The sequence below is a fragment of the Bubalus kerabau genome, unplaced genomic scaffold (genome assembly GCF_029407905.1).
Source record: "Bubalus kerabau isolate K-KA32 ecotype Philippines breed swamp buffalo unplaced genomic scaffold, PCC_UOA_SB_1v2 scaffold_50, whole genome shotgun sequence".
In the NCBI taxonomy this organism is placed as follows: domain Eukaryota; kingdom Metazoa; phylum Chordata; class Mammalia; order Artiodactyla; family Bovidae; genus Bubalus; species Bubalus kerabau.
In genome coordinates, this window is record NW_026577904.1 from 1,603,447 (window position 1) to 1,612,415 (window position 8,969).

The 8,969-nt window shown below is 40.6% G+C and overlaps 1 long non-coding RNA gene across 1 annotated transcript; it reads left to right on the forward strand.

Moving 5' to 3' along the window:
• Window positions 1-4,962: 4,962 nt before the first annotated feature.
• On the forward strand, window positions 4,963-7,824 carry LOC129640882 (uncharacterized). Its single transcript, XR_008709020.1, has 3 exons — window positions 4,963-5,069; window positions 5,177-5,307; window positions 7,291-7,824. It is a non-coding gene; the product is annotated as an uncharacterized LOC129640882 (long non-coding RNA).
• The last annotated feature ends 1,145 nt before the right edge of the window (window positions 7,825-8,969 follow it).

Sequence of the window (8,969 nt, forward strand, 5' to 3'; positions counted from 1 at the left end):
CTCACAGTAAGTGGCAGAGCTAGTGACTGAAGCCACACAGTGCAGCTAGAGGGTATGCACTCTTTGCCACTGTGTTATACTGTGAGGTCTTGTCAGGATTATTTGTAAAAGTGTGGGAGTGTTTAAAGAAAACAAAAATAAGGATTGTATAGAACTTCCAAACTAGTAACAGTAGAGAGCCATTACCTTTCCCTGGACTGAAGGAAAGGGAGAAGTTACCAGACATCAACGGAGCTGTTTGTACAGGGTATCTGACAAAAGTTGGTAGCATTTAGGGAGAGCTGCAGATAGCCAAAGATGACCCAGTGGAGGAGAAGGAGGGTGAATACACACTCTCATCTCATTGTCCCATGCCCTTCGATCTTCTGCTTATCTAACCCACCTGAAGCCAAGTGGCCAGGGCAGTCCACGTAGGTCAGCCTTCCAAGACTACAGAGCAGGGTGCTGGTGAGAATGGTGGAGGATGGGTCTGGACAAGCAAATAGAAGATAGCCAACACACCAAAATCTTACCGAGGGTCAGGTTAGGGTGGTGTAAGGCGAGAAGGGTGTTTTGGAGAATTACCAGGTGTTCCATGTCGAGCTCTAGATGAGTGTGGCTGGGGCTCGAAATGCAACCATTTACAGACTTTATGTTGTACCATATGACATTACCATTTTTATAGGTAAAATACCTGGAAAAATTGTCAATTTCATATAGTTCAACCTAATAGTCTGTGTATTTTCCCATAGAGTTGCTAATAGATAAACGACTCATACCAGATGACTAAATATGTTGCTTCTCACTTGTCAGTTAGGGTTGTTAAACAGAATGGGTATTCTAATTGGACTACATGAAACATTTTTTTCTTTTTTGGTTGTTCAGGGATGAGTCATTGCTCTTCTCTGTTACCATGTCTTGGTCAGAACCACCCTAGTCTATCCTGACAGGTCACTCTAACTCCAGATTTCTGTCCTGGTCCCAATCTCTCTAAGGCTCCAAGGTTCTTCATGCACATTTCTCGTATGGGTTTTTAAGCAGCAACAGTAAGGAGTGAGTGTCAAAAGGAATCTATCCTCCTAGGTGCCCCCTCACTATATTCATGTAACTAGGAAAATCACTTTTATTAGTTCCCTATGGCTGTGGTGAGTGGCTTAACACAAATCTATTCTTTTATACTTCTGGAAGTCAGAGGGCTGAATTAAGTCTCACAGGGCTAAAATCAGTGGGACTAAAACTGATGTGTCTGCAGGATTGGTTCATTTTGGAAGAGAATCCATTTCTTGCCTCTTCCAACTTTTAGAAGCTGCTAGAATTCCTTGGCTCATGTCCACATGGCTCCAACCTCTACTCCATTGTTGGCAAGGACCCACCAGAATGGAATTGTCTGGTCCCTGGGGTTCTTGGTAAATTGATGGTGGGATAGGGAGGGGAGGGCTGGGAATGAAGAAACTAAACTATACCAAAGGCAACCCACTCCAGTGTTCTTGCCTGAAGAATCCCAGGGACGGGGGAGCCTGGTGGGCTGCCGTCTATGGGGTCGCACAGAATCGGACATGACTGAAGCGACTTAGCAGCAACTTAGCAGGGAGGGGAGGGTTGGGGGTGAAGAAACTAAACTGTACCAATTACTACATTCTTTATTCTTTGCTCTTCACTAAAACAAACAAATAATCTTATAATACTATACAATAAAAGGATTTGTACCTACATGTTTCAATCCCTTTGATGGTTAACTTCTTTAATTAGGAGACTCCGTCAATGGGCATTTTCTAGAAGTCGCTAAACCCTTATGGTCTGTGTGCACGCATGCTCAATCGCTCAGTCGTGTTCAACTCTTTGTGACCCCATGGACTGTAGCCCATCAGGCTCCTCTGTCCATGGAATTCTCCAGGCAGGAATACTGGAGTGGGTTGCCATTTCCTACTCCAGGGAATCTTCCCAACTCAGGGATGGAACCCGGGTCTCCTGCACTGAGACTCCTGGGCCTATTTTATGTCAGGCATTGTCTCATGATCTTACATAGTTCATTGCATTTAAATCTTCCCTCCTTCAGTAAGGCAGATTGTCTTTCTATTTTATAGATGAAGTGATAAGGCTCAGGAATTTTTTCTAGCTGGTTATAAGAGACGGGTCTCTAGCCATATTATTGGTTTATAAGCATCAATTACGGTCACATTTAAATCAAGTGGCAAGTGAAGCAAGAGTATTGCTGGATGCTTGAATGCAGCTAATCTAGGAGCACAGCCAAGATGTTATATAATTGTAAGATGTAATGAGAGTTCGCATAGGTCCTATTTTGTTCTAATTAATCCCTCACTCCAAGCAAACCCTATTATCCAATACCCCAGCATATCCTCCTTAAACTCTCTCACCACCAAATCCCTGAACTATATATATATGTCAGTAATGTATGAAAGATGTGTAAAAAGTACCTTGAGTAAGGATGAGTGTGTGTGTGCTAAGTCACTTCAGTCATGTCCAACTATTTTTGACCCCATGGACTGTAGCCCACCAGGCTCCTCTGTCCATGGGATTCTCCAGGCAAGAATACTGGAGTGGTTGCCATGCCTTCCTCCAGGGGATCCTCCTGACCCAGGGATCAAACCCATGTTTCCTGCGGCTCCAGACTTGCAGGTAGATTCCTTGCCACTGTGCCACTGGGGAAGCCCAGGTAAGGATAGTGCTCGTTAAAGTTTGGTTGAATAAAACGTTAGAAAAAAACATAATCTGAAATGCACAGTAACAAATACAGAAGGCAAATAAAATGTTTGCTACCATTCCAAAGTTACAGCCTTATTCTTTACCACTGAGCCTCCTGGGAAGCCCAGTTTAAAAAACAGCAGCCACAAAATGACCAAGTTGGTATATAAGTCCTTTTTGAAAAAAGGTTGAAAGCACACCATGAAACTGAAAGACAGGACTGCAAAAATCTCCTGACTGAAAGATTATGAAGCTACAGAACAACAATTCTGTATATATAGAAGAGTGCTCCCTCAAATTTTTCACTTGCTTTTGATTTTTGGAGAGCTGTATTTTATATATGAACAACAATCACCATTTGAAACAGACATTTCTGCTGCGTACAAGCATTGGTTTCTCCCTTCCTTCCAACAATACCTAGACTTTATTCAAGGTATCGTCTCTTCCCCATACCTCTTGTAGGTCTCAGGAGAACTTGACCTCATCACTCCAGGTTGCTCTGGCGGGCGGGTCTAGTGCACCTAAAGCTAATTGCCCCTCTAGACCAAGTGATGGGTGCTAGAGATGACATGTGACCCAGCTAACTGAAAAGAGGTTCGCAAGGGGCCTCTGAGAAAGACTTACCATCACAGTGAGAGAGATTCCTAGAGTAACCCTCTCTCTAGACATTATCCTGAAAATGAAACTTCTATTTAGAGTCAGGCGGGTCATGGTGGAGAGGTCTGACAGAATGTGGTCCACTGGAGAAGGGAATGGCAAACCACTTCAGTATTCTTGCCTTGAGAACCCCATGAACCGTATGAAAAGGCAAAATGATAGGATGCTGAAAGAGGAACTCCCCAGGTCGGTAGGTGCCCAGTATGCTACTGGAGATCAGTGGAGACATAACTCCAGAAAGAATGAAGGGATGGAGCCAAAGCAAAAACAATACCCAGTTGTGGATGTGGCTAGTGATAGAAGCAAGGTCCGATGCTGTAATGAGCAATATTGCGTAGAAACCCGGAATGTCAGGTCCATGAATCAAGGCAAATTGGAAGTGGTCAAACAGGAGATGGCAAGAATGAACGTCGACATTCTAGGAATCAGCGAACTAAAATGAACTGGAATGGGTGATTTTAACTCAGATGACCATTATATCTACTACTGCGGGCAGGAATCCCTCAGAAAAAATGGAGTAGCCATCATGGTCAACAAAGGAGTCTGAAATTCAGTAATTGGATGCAATCTCAAAAATGACAGAATGATCTCTGTTCATTTCCAAGGCAAACCATTCAATATCACAGTAATCCAAGTCTGTGCCCCAACCAGTAACACTGAAGAAGCTGAAGTTGAATGGTTCTATGAAGACCTACAAGATCTTTTAGAAGTAACACCCAAAAAAGATGTCCTTTTCATTATAGGGGACTGGAAGGCAAAAGTAGGAAGTCAAGAAACACCTGGAGTAACAGGCAAATTTGGCCTTGGAATACAGAATGAAGCAGGGCAAAGGCTAATAGAGTTTTGCCAAGAGAACGCACTGGTCATAGCAAACACCCTCTTCCAACAACACAAGAGAAGACTCTACACATGGACATCACCAGATGGTCAACACCGAAATCAGATTGATCATATTCTTTGCAGCCAAAGATGGAGAAGCTCTATACAGTCAGCAAAAACAAGACCGGGAGCTGACTGTGGCTCAGATCATGAACTCCTTATTGCCAAATTCAGACCATCAATCATCAGGGAAAAGCATACCAAAACCATAATGAGATATCACCTTATACCTATTAGAATGGCTATTATTTAAAAAGTCAAAAAATAACATTTCTAGGTACTTTTGCCCTAAGCATCTTTGCCACAAGCATTTTGCCACATTTTTGCAGCAAAACTAATTGGCTATATGGCAATTTTTCTGTAAAAATAAAATGAACGGTTGATAGTTTGGTTTGATGTATAAAACGTGTGACAGATGATGATGACTTTGCACCAAAAGTTGTTTTTGTTTTTTGTTTTTGAAATACAGTACATTGGAGGAGAAAGAGGCCAAATACCCATTTCCCACAGAACTTTGGAATGCCGCTCAATGGACATGTGACAATAATATTCCAAGAAAAACCAATAGTGTGGAAGGTTTACACAACACAGTACAAAGCTCAGTTATAAATAGGCATCCTAATATTTGGAAAGTCTATCTAAATGAAGGAAGACATTTTAGTGAAAAAAGAAAATGTATGGTTCTGAACAAGGAGAAGGATCAACAAGCCAAAAAACAAAACAAAACAAAACAAAAACCAAAAAACCAGATATAAAATACTACGAAAATAGACCTGGAAGACAAGTGTTTTGGTACAAGCCAATAAATTTGTTTTGAGAAGTATTGCCATGAGTCTACACATATTTTAAAGGTATTCAAGTATTTTGTATTTTGCAATAATCTATTCCTTTCTGATGTTTCCTGTTTACATTCTTTTTGATGTCCTTTTATTTTTTGTTACTTATCTTTTATGGCAAGACTGCCTTGTGGCTAAGTAGTTATGCGGCAAGAATGCTTGTGACAAAGATGAAGAAACCACCAGACATGAACACAGCACATGTTGGTGAGGATACAGAGAAAAAGAACCCTTATGGACTACTGCTGGGAATGTAAGTTAGTGCAGCCACTATGCAAAACAGTATGGGGGGGAGGAGGCCTTCCAGTCTTAATAACAGAAGTCCATGTGATCTAGCAATTCCACTTCTAGGTACTTGCCTAAAGAAAAAACAAAAAAACCACTAATTCAAAAACATACATGCATCCCCATGCTCATTGCAGCATTATTTACAATAGCCAAGTCATGGAAACAACTTAAAACTAACTGACAGATAAATGAATAAAGTACGGTATCATAAATAAATACAATGCGATATTATTCGGTCATAAAAAATGAAATCTTTCCATTTGCCACTGCCACTACGTGGATGGACCTTGAGGGCATGACGCTAAGTGAAATAAGTCTAACAGAGAAAGAGGAATACCATATGATTTTACATGTGGAATCTTAAAGAGAAAACAAGCTCATAGATCCAGAGAACAGATTTGTGTTTACCAGAGGTGGGGGGTGGAGCTCAGCAAAATGTGTAAAGGGGTAAAAGGCACAAGTACAGATTTTCAGTTACAAATAAATCACATGGATGTAATGTACCGCATGGTGACTATAATAAAAAATCATGTATTGCATATTTGACAGTTGCTATGACAGTAGGTCCTTTTTTTAAATTTTATTTTATGTTTTAACTTTACAATATTGTATTGGTTTTGCCATAAATCAAAATGAATCCGCCACAGGTATACATGTGTTCCCCAAAAGCACTCGTCACAAGAAAAGCATTGTTTTGGTAGCTCTGTGTAGTAATGGACGTTAACTAGACTTCTTACAGTGATCATTTTGCAGTATATACAAATAACAAATCACTATGTTGTGTACCTGAAACTAATACAATTTCCTATTTCAATTACACCTCAATTAAGAAAAGAGAAAGTGAACACTCATTTCAAGAGGCTTTGAAAATTCTGAGCAGGAGGATGGACATAGGACGCTCAGGAAAGGCCTGGTTGAGAAGTGACATGAGAGGGAAACGTGAGAGGATAGCTTGTTCAGAAATAGCAATAAGGTCATTATGGCTGAAGCGGACTGATGGAGAAAGTGGTAGGAACATTCGCTGCCTCTTACCTGGATTACTACGGTAGCTCCCAGACGAATTTCACTGTTTCAACTTTTGCTTCTTCCCCAACCCCATGGGTTGAGAGTAGTCTCTGTGTGTGTATAGTATGGTATGGAGGTACAGGTGGGGATGGGTAGGCAAAAATAAAAACACTGAAATTAGTTAAGAGGCTATTTCAGTAATCAAGATGAAAGAGGATGGGGATTCAATCCATAAGTGAAGATGAGGAGAAGTGTTCATATTCTGGGTGTTTTGAACATGGAATCAATAGGATTTCTTGGATAAGAGAAGAGAGAAGTTTGGATAAGAGGTATGAGAGAAAGATGTTAAAAATGACTCTAAATTTTGGTCTTGTGCAACTCTTAGGATAGAGTTGCATCAACAGAGAAGGGACAGTATGTGGGTGGAGCAAGTTTCTGAAAGAGTCAAGATTTCAGTTTTGGAACACCTTGTACTTAACGATTTCTATTTTAAAAACGCAAACTAAGTATAGGAATTAACACATGGTCTCTGTTGCTGACTTGATGAGATACATCTTTTACTTAACACCAGTACAGACACCAATCTGCCAAAACTTTGCATTGTGGATAGCTAAAGATATTAAGAAAAAGCCAGAATTAAACAGATGCTATTTGTACTATTATTTAATTTGCACTTTCTCTCCCATTTTCCAAAAATCTTACTGGTTTTTAGAACTTGCCTTTTTGTGTGTGTGGATTAAGGACCTTGCTCAAAGTATTTTTTGAACCTGTTTTACCAACCAACCAACCAACCCAACCCACAAAATCACAACCAAGAGAACAACAAAATTGTCTACTTGTCTTCTTATGGAATGAGTAATCATTCTTCAGTCTTCTGCTTTTAAAATTCACACCCAGGGCTGACACATAACTGTGAATTAAATAGACTGCTTTCCTCCAGCAGTTGAAGAGGTGATGGAGGCAGCTGGGAGAGCACTAGAGACTGAGGAGAGGAAACTACAGTCCTCAGAGATGAGTCTACACAGAGGAGTGTGGCTGTGGCCTGTCATCCTGGGCATACCCTGGACTCTTTTCCCGCTTCCTTTGAAGTGAGATGTGGCCATGTAACTGAGTTCCAGCCAGTGGAATATGACTATTAGTCACCTGTTCTATTTCCAGGTCTTGTCTAGGAAACCTTTCCACTGATGATATTTATTCCTTTCCCTTTTGATTGACTGAGGCCTAGTCTGCCATACTGGAAACAACATGCTGAAAAGAACACATCCTAAACTGGAGAAATGGGTGGATGGCATCACCGACTTGATGGACATGAGTTTGAGTGAACTCCAGAGTTGGTGATGGACGGGGAGGCCTGGCGTGCTGCGATTAATAGGGTCGCAAAGAGTCGGACACGACTGAGCGACTGAACTGAACTGAACTGAACTAAAACTGGAGAAGCCTGGGTCTCTGAAGTTTGCTCAGACCATCCACGAACTAAGAACTTCAATTTTTGAACTTGAGTGGGAAATAAATCTTTACTGTAGTTGAGCTAGTGCACATTTGTGTGTTTATTTGTTATAGCAGCTAATGGCCTCAAATCTAATCCTAAGAGAGAAATAGGGGTTCAAAACATACTTACTGCCCACATTTTCCTATTTAACTCTCCCGTTTGTAGCCAGTTATTTCCTTCAAATCCCCTATAAGTTTATAGTTGAGGAGTGGAATTACAATTACATACCTTTAAATGCAGAGCTTAAATTAAACTCACGGAACATTCCATATACTATAATACTGACTTAGGCAAGAATTCAAAGATGTAAACCTTTGAGGCTTGAGAAACTGGCAGCATTACTGAGATGTTCAGTTTTCCCAATTTGATTTGCACTGCCAGCCCCATCTATTTACTGAGTGCATGGTGGTATTTAGAGATCTAATTCAATGCTCTATTTGAAATTTTCTGATCATGCTTTTGAATCATAGCCTTTCTCAAATATTATATCCTTACTAGTGCAGTATATGGCACCCCACTCCAGTACTCTTGCCTGGAAAATCCCATGGTTGGAGGAGCCTGGTAGGCGGCAGTCCATGGGGTCGCTAAGAGTCGGTGGCGACTGGGCGACTTCACTTTCACTTTTCCCTTTCATGCATTGGAGGAGGAAATGGCAACCCACTCTAGTGTTCTTGCCTGGAGAATCCCAGGGACGGTGGGGCCTGGTGGGCTGCCGTCTATGGGGTCGCACAGAGTCGGACACGACTGAAGCGACTTAGCAGCAGCAGTGCAGTATATATTTTTAAAAGTTTCCTTAGAAGTTTTTTTTTTTCCCATTTTTAATATATCCATTCCTTGTCTCTAGAGGCATACAGTGTAAAGCCTATATTTTCAAATTTCATATACACATGTCCTTCAGAAAAAAATAAAGTTTTTTCCAACATAGGGTAATCTTCTGCAATGACTCCATGTTAAATATATATTCTTTAAATTAAAGTACAAACTTACAAAATGGTGTGGACTTTCTAACCTTGGACTGAGAGGAAAAATATAAGTAAATTAACATTCTATAAGGAAATAAAAATACTTGAAGATTTTTGTCTACAAATGTAGATACCAAGGGTAAAAATCTTCCAGTATTTAAACTCTGGTTT